Genomic DNA, 8,710 nt, shown 5'->3' with positions numbered 1-8,710 from the left:
GGTTATAGGTACTATATTTAGCCTTGAAACCATCTGTAGCATTATTTACATGGGAGTGTGGCTAAACTGTATACATAGCATTGTATTATGCATTTCGTTCTGTTTTTTTCTTTTTACTCAATGATTCTAAATCCTCCATACTTTGCTTTATATCCATCTAGTTCATTGCCTCTGATTGTTACATATTATTGCATAGTATACATCTATATTCTCCCAATGATGGACAACTGGGTTACTGATACCACTTTGCTATACAAATAACGTGGTATTGGGCATCTTTGAATATGTGAGCATTTCTCAGGGGGAAATGTCTAGTGTCTGTACTTTCAGTGTTAAGTCAAAGCATGAAAGGAGAGCTGGACAGCTGGAGATGGTGTAATATTTATTTTACATGCAACCAATAGGAACTGGAGGGCATCCCCCATTAAAGGGACTGCTCTACAAAGAGAACCATTAACATGAATGTAAATCACAGTAGCTTCAGGGACAGTTTAATAACAATCTGACTTTTTATTGGGTGAGCAAGAGATGTACCAGCTTTCTTCTTACAGCGTCTTCTGGATCTTTTGCAAAGAGAGATACTATCTGAACTGCTATCAAGATTACTGAGGGCAGAGGGCTACTCTGGGAGTAATGGCCATAAATCCAATTAGAAACTCACTTTCTCTTTTGCTACAGGCTCCATTTCCCCTAAACATGTAGAAGCTAATGCATGTTAGCCACACTCTGGAACTCAGTCAATCCCTAGGGCTCTGTGACTTCATGCCAACAAGACACCAAATTTTCTTGCATGAGAAAAGACCTGGAATGACATAGTCAAACTTGTCAGGATGGAAGCCTCTGCTGAAAGGAGGGGGAGAAAGTGGAGGGACAATGGCCTCAGGAACTTGTCACACCTTATTCTAAATACTTGTATATTGCTTCAAACAAAAATGTGTTCCTGTCTTACTGGTATGATAAAGAAAAGGTAAAAAACTTCTGGAATTGCTACAGAAGTATAGTGAGATCAGGGCTTATAGAAGTCCTCCTTTTTACAGATAAGGAAGAAGGCAGTAGGGGCACTGGGGCCAGTCACATGGCTGGTGGGGACCAGTGTGTGTCTCTCTTAAGGCCTCCACTCCAGTCCCCAGAGGAGCCCAGAGGATGAGCCAACACCAGAGCATCTTGGATTCCAGACTAGTCCTTGAGAACTTGTGTACTAGAGAAATCAAACAAGTTCTTTAATGACGAATCTTTATGAGCCAAAGTAAAGAATCAAGGTGCCTTGGATAAAAAATAAAATCTATACCAGACAAATTCTGATTTAAAAAAATTACATAGCTGCTTGACTTTTATTTCCTTTGAGATGGAAAAGACACAAGTCAAGAGAAGCTTATCAGGAAGACAGAAGCCATCTGACAAGATCCTTTCTTTCCCTTCTTACATCTACACTTTCTACAAAGGTGTTTCTTGTGGGTTGGTAATTTGTTTTTAAAAAGTTATTGTTATAGTTGAAATAGAAGTATGAATGACTAAACCACACTTTTACATGAGCTTATTGAAAAAATAAAAAAGCACAAAGGATTTGGGTTTGAATCCCAGCCCTGATGCTGACTCATCACTGTGAGCAAATGATCATACCTCTCTACACTTCAGGTGTATTATCTGTAAGATAATATTTATACAATTATTGTGAAATAAGATACTGTAAGTAGAGCTTTTACTAAAATGTCTGGCACATAGTGAGAGCTCAATAATGATGCCTATCACTTTATTACTTTAATAAGTGTGTATCCATTATTATTATTTTTGCATGGACTACTTCAGGGACCAATGAGATATTTGTTAGGTATATTAATATCTTGCTCTGAATTTCTCAAAAGCAGAGTCTGAGACAAGAACTTGTGTGCAGAGTGTTTGTTGGAAGCCAATGAACCCATCTCTGTGGACAACTGAACATAATCCCAGGTCCTTCTGAAGGACTGTGAAGAAAATACTTCAAAGAGAGTGAGGTGAGGGGCTTTGCACTCATATTCTGTCTGCTACCATATATAAGTGCAATCTTGAATTATGTAGATGGCCCTTTAGGTACAGGGTGTCCACAAAATTCGTGTGTGTATACACACTTTATGGACACCTTGTATATGCCCCCTTTATGCTTACAAAACATTTTTTGTTGTTATAAGTAAGACAACTGTCTCCATTAGCTGGTGTTCTCCTTAGCTGGGCAGAGCCACTGTGCTGCTGCAGTCGTCTTTGTCAGATGTTTCTCCATTACCTGATACAAAGGTGTGATTATGCTGCAAAATGTTTTGGCATGGCAAACACATCTATGGCACTGACTTTAAATTCATATATTTATCATTCCATTTCAAGTTGAAGTAGTTTATCTCTTAAGCCCTGGTTCTCTGGAAATTATGATATTCTTTACAGAGAATGCCACATTCATTGCAGAACATCCTGGAATTCTGACCTATTTAGTTCTAAAAGATAAATTTTAAAGTGTGATTTCTGTATAATATAGCACTTTGGAAAACAGTTTGGCAGTTACTTATAAAGATAACTTACACTGAACATATAAACCAACAATTCTTCTAGTTGAAATGCAAAGATATGTCTATGTAAAGACTTGTACACAAATGATTATGGCAGTTTTATTCATAATTACCCCAACCTGGAAACAGTCCAAATGTCCATCAACATATAAGTGGATAAACACATTATGGTGCCTCTAAACAATGGAATCATTCTCAGTTTTCAAAAGGAATGAACCACTGAGCTATGTAACAATATGGAAGGATTGCTAAAGCATTTTTCTTAGTGAAAGAAGACAGATTTATAATGGTACATGTTTTATGATGGTATTTATATGACATCCTGAAAAATACAAAACTGTACAGTCAGAAAACAGATCAGTGATTTCTGGGGGCCTGGGAAGAGACTGACTACAAAGTACAAGATGAATCTTCTGGGTGATGGAAATTCAGTTTGATTGTGATATGGTTTCACTGCCATATTCATTTGGAAAAAGGCATTAAAGCATATATTTTTAAAAAGAATGATTTAACCATATGTAGGATTTGTAAATTATACAGAAATAATAACTTAAAATGTATTGCATTGAAATAATTATAGCTCTTTTAAAATTGGAAAAGGGAATCCTAGCACTGTGAGAGGCCAAGGCAGTTGGATTGCTTGAGCTCAGGAGTTCGAGACCAACCTGAACAAAAGGGAGACCCCATCTCTACTAAAAATGGAAAAAAATGAGCTGGGCATTGTGGTGGATGGCTATAGTCCCAGCTACTCAGAAGCTGAGGCAGGATGATTGCTTAAGCCCAAGAGTTTGAGGTTGCTGTGAGCTATGATGCCATAGCACTCTACCCAGGGTGACAGACTGAGACCCTGTCTCAAAAAAAAAAAAATTGGAAAAGTGGTTTCTGATCACATTTGATATCTATTTGGTATAGCCTTTCTTGTTGTTTATTTACGATTATGACCAATCTTCAATGTTACTTCCTATTTCAGAAGAATTCTAAGAGTAGGTAGTATATTTCTTATCATTTGGAATTCACAGTAAATATATCAGTCGTCTTGTAAGAAGACATTTCATTACTGTCAAGGCTTAATATAATGTTATGAACAATCAGTCATGTAATGAATGCTAAAAAAAGTGATTGCAAGAAATGTGATCATATATAAAATTATTAACACAGACATGCAAACACACACATGCACGCACGTCAATTAAATGTGACTGACTCCATATCAATTTCTATTAATATTTGTTTGCTAATTCATTATTCAGTTGATAACTGCTGGAATTTGCTAGCAGATAACCAGCAGTAAGCACTACAGATATAAGAAAAATATGTGAAGAGAAACAATAGCACATAAAATTTTACTCATTTTTACCCTAATCTGAGAAGAGTCTCTCCTTCCTTTTCAGGGACAAAACACTTCTACTTAATTTATAAAGCACTGACATTTGAGAACCAATTTAAAAGGTCAATTAAATCACCACAATGCCAATTTGTGGCAATGTTCACTAATCAAAATAAGGAAAATCCCACAATTCTAGGCTGCTTGGAAATTTCCAAGAGTCAAATCACATAGATTCTACCTTAGAGCTGCTGTAAGGGCAAAATGTGAACCTCTGGCTAGACTTGTGGACAGACACTTTCCATGGCACTTATAAAGAATTTGAACCCATGAAGTCTGACCCAGAATATGAATGCTATACGTATTAGTTTGTTTAGTTTATCATTAGAATGAACACAAAATTAAAAGTGTTACAGAGCATCAACACACCCCAGTATTTGAGAGATATTCCCATATAGCCACAATTCATGATGTACTCAGTAATCATACCTATAGATTTTGTTCATTTATTTATTTATTTGTTGGAAACAGTAAGTACAGGTGTAGTTACAGCTTTCAAAATATGAAAGGACTCAGCTTCATTATCACAATCCATGAAGTGTTTACTGAAAAAAAAAATAGTTCTCGATAACTAATATATTCAAAAGAGTTGAACACACATCTCACACTCTCTTCTATTACACATGTACTGTCATCTTCACTCAGTTTGCCAACTCTCCCAAAAATTTCCTTCAGCAAAAGATGTTGAAGACAGCAGAGAATGGAGTTGGCCCCTGAGGCAGAGGGAACCAGCAGTTTAATATGGAGAAGCCAAGCACTTTTGAAACTGGAGTTTGGATTTTATTCTGTTTATTGATTCAAATACTTTAAAATTCAGCATGTCCTCACGCAATTGGGAAATAAGTAGACTGCTTTATTCTTTTTGCTTACCAAACTAAACACAGAAACTCTTAAAAATAGGACTTGTTACTGGTATTTTTCCCTGTCCAGTTGACTGGTCCTGTCAGGAAAACATTCAGACAAAAAAGGGATGTACCTTTCTGCCATAGTCTATTCAGGCTCCTATAACAAAAATACTATAAACAACAAAAATTTGTTCTAGAGGCTGTGAAGTCTAAGATCGAGCACTGGTAACTTCAGTGTCTGATGAGGGCTTGCTTCCTGCTTCACAGACAATCTCACTGTGTCCTCTCATTGTGGAAACAGGAGGGAGGTCCCCAGCATCTCTTTTATAAGGGCACTAATTTTATTCATGAAGGCTCCACCCTCCCAAAGTCCTCACACTGAGGGTTAGGATTTCAAAAATGCAAATTTGGGGGCACACAAACATTCAGTCTATAGCAGTTTAGTTTCATCCTACCACCATCCCTACTCCAAATTTAATTACATTATAAATATCTGTTAAAACCCCATGCTATTCTTCAAAAAAGAAAAAAAGAATAGCATGATTAATTCATTGGCTTTTGTTTCCCAAGTAAGTAGGCAATTTAGGAATAAGAAAAAAGCTCATACCTTTCAGATCTGTAAAGAACAATGATCAACTTTGTTATAATACTGCAAAAGATATTGATTTTTCTGATTTATCAGTCATCTGCTATGTACTCAGCACATGACTTTAGCCAAAATTGGAGCCAATAAAGGCCTCTGTCCTTAAGGGTATAGAATAGGCTGAGGTGTGAGGATTCCTTGAGCTCAGGAATTCAAGGATACTGTGAGCTTTGATTTTGCCACTGTATTCCATCCTGGGTGACAGGGCAAGATTCCAACTCTGAAACAAATAAACCAAAAGGCCTTTTGGACAAAATCTCTATTCTTAAGAGCATTCCAAGCTTAATAATAAATATTGGAGTCATGCACATCTATATTCTGAGTTTGGCTATTCCTTCCATCTTGAAAACAACTTGGTTAGGTAATATTACCCTCACATAGATAAGGCTATTAGAACACAGGAGGTTAAATCTAGGGTCACACAACTAGCAGCTAAGCCAAATCTAAGCCCTGCTGTAGTTCCTCCCACTAGACCAAATTGCCTCATACAGCAGTGCAGAAACAGCATTCTAGAAGGTACTTACATTTATTAATAAAGTTGATCTGGCTCTGTTGTGAGTGCAAAAATCCTGATTTGTAATTAGAGACTGGAGTATCACCCACTGCCTGCACGGATGATTTTGTTAGCAGCTGCTGAAACACTTCAATGGGAAGACGAAGAAACCCAGCAGGAAATGACTGCAGGCAGCTCTGAATAAGTGAGGAAATTAAGTGACTAACTTCAATGTTTCCTGGTTTTTGTCTACCTTAATTAACAATTTATTTTGGTGAAGGAAAAATTGAGCAGCTTTCTAATAGTCAACATGTAACATGTAATTTTTTATAATAAAAACATGATTTCTGGGTTTGCTTTTATTTTTTAAAAAAGAAACACAGCTTTCTGAATAATTTTCTCCTTCAGTAATTTGTATTTATTAAAGTTTCTTTTTTTTTTTTAAGCAGTGACAGCATATGTATGTGGGAAATATCAATTTCCTTCTGATCGTTCCCAAAGGTGCATTTGGGGAAAATGTGTCGATTATTAGCAGAGTTAATATTTTTGTGGTAATGCCATTACCAAACGTCTACAATAATTGGAGTGTGAGGTTGACAGAGGTGTTGCAGCCCAAATACATTATTGATTTCTATGTCATATTAAGGATAGGATGGACCTAACTGAATGTCACTACCACATACTTTATGTGGTCCTTATTTTGTCTTAATTCACTTGCTTGACAACCTTCACCAAGTGTCTACTATGTACCAAGCATCCTTCTAGGTACTGAAGATACATGGTACATTAAGCAAAGCTCTTGCTTCCATGGAGTTTACATTCTAATTGAAGAAGAGACAGATAATTCATAAAAAGACAGGGAAGCATGTTGGGTAGTGTAATTGCTAGGAAGAAAACCAGGGTGAGGTGAGAATGAAGGAGAGATATAGATGAGGTTGGCAGGAATCAGAGAAGTCCTGGGTTAGTCTCTTTGTACAAATGTAATTCTTTAAGACTTCTTAATGCAGCATGAACAAGTATCACCAAGGCTGGATAACAGGGATGTGCTGCCCTTTCCTGGCCTCTATGAATAGTTAGGATATGCATTTTAATTCAAGGATAATGGATAGCAATTTTGAGAAAGCTAATTTTATACCTGTGTAACTTCTCTATTTCCATCTTTCTTTACAAAATAACATCTCTTAGAATTGGAGAGGATAAAACAAAAGTGAGATTCTCATTAGAGTTAACTGCACTGCCAAGCAAAATTACATGCAAATCTGTATTATTAAGTTTAAAGGTATCAATTGTATTTTACTGAAATTAAATAAAGGCAAATTCTCTTTGATATCTAGCCATGACTATTAACAATAGGTGCTACCTTGTTGAATAATCCAATGTATCAAGTACAGAACTTCATATACATTTTTTCTTATTATGCAACAACAACCTTACATGAGGGTGTGATTGTTCCCTTCTTACAGTTGAGGAAATTTGGACTCAGATATGTTAAATACTTTCCCTGAGCTTTCAGAACTAATAATGTCATAGTTGGAGCATGATGTCACTTCTGCCTGATCCTACACTTCTGGAAGAAAACATGAAGGTTATCTCATTTAATCTACTTATTTTACATGTGGGCAACAGAGACAGCTGTATGACCTGCACAAGTTACAGAACCAGCAAACTGGGACTACAGAACAGTTGGAAACTCTTTCTATGACACCATACTGCCTCCCAGTAAGAACTGGGCAAGCCAAACTCTGAAACTCATTGCCTTTTTCATAAATGTCAGGTCAATTTGGTACTTAGGGGACTAAGATGGATCTTGGCCCCTAACTCATACCATACTTAAAAATAAATTTCAGTAGATCATTGATCTAAATATAAAGGGTAAAACAACAAAGTTTTTAGAAGAAAATGGGAGAATAGCTTCATCATCTTGGGGTAGGCAAAGAAGTGTTGGCAACTGTAAAGGTTGAGATGGGCAAGTTGAGCAGAGCTGCCCAAATTAAAAAAGTGAAAAGGAAAGTCACAGAGTAGGAGGAGATACCGGTATACATGTTTGACAAAGGTCTCATATCCAGTATGTCTTTCTTAGGGGTGTGTGTATGTGTGTGTGTGTGCATTAATTTCTACAAATCAGTGGCAAAAAATGCAGTTAATCCAATACAATGGACAAAAGACATAAAAACATATTTGCCTATTTAAGAGGTTATACTACTAACTAATAAATATGTGAAAGGGTGCTCAACATCACTAAGAAAACAAATTCACAATTTGATACTGTTACATATACCAAATAACAATTAAAATGGAAAAAAGTTATGTTGGAACATGTAACATTGCAAGTTTTGCACATCAGAAACAAAATATTATATTGTCTAATGTATACCAAATGTGGACGAAGATGTGGAACTTTAGAATTTCAGATGCTATTGGTGGAATATCAATTGGCATTCTGTTTGGTGATATGGCAGTTAGCCATTGCTGCCTTACAAACTACACTAAAACTTGGTGACTTAAAAAAGCAACCATTTCTTATGGTTAGGCAGGCAGTTCTGCTGATCTGGGTTAGGTTCAGGCAACCTCACCTAGGCTTGTGAGTACCTGTGGACAGCTAGCAGGTGGGCTGAGGCTGGCTAGCAGGATGGCCTCATCTCACATGACTCTGCTGTCCTCATGTCCTTCACATCCTTCAGCTGGCCAGCCTGGACCAGGGGTCCCAGAGAAGCAAGAGGGAGCATGAGCCCCAGTGATACCAAGTTTCCCACTGTTCCATTTGCCAAAGCAAGATAATGACCAAGTCCAGAGTTGGGGTGTGTGTGTGTG

Source organism: Otolemur garnettii, unplaced genomic scaffold (genome assembly GCF_000181295.1).
Source record: "Otolemur garnettii isolate 467f Iridium unplaced genomic scaffold, OtoGar3 scaffold00012, whole genome shotgun sequence".
Classification (NCBI taxonomy): Eukaryota; Metazoa; Chordata; class Mammalia; order Primates; family Galagidae; genus Otolemur; species Otolemur garnettii.
The sequence above is the reverse complement of the archived record's forward strand: the minus strand, read 5'-3'. Positions refer to the sequence as shown.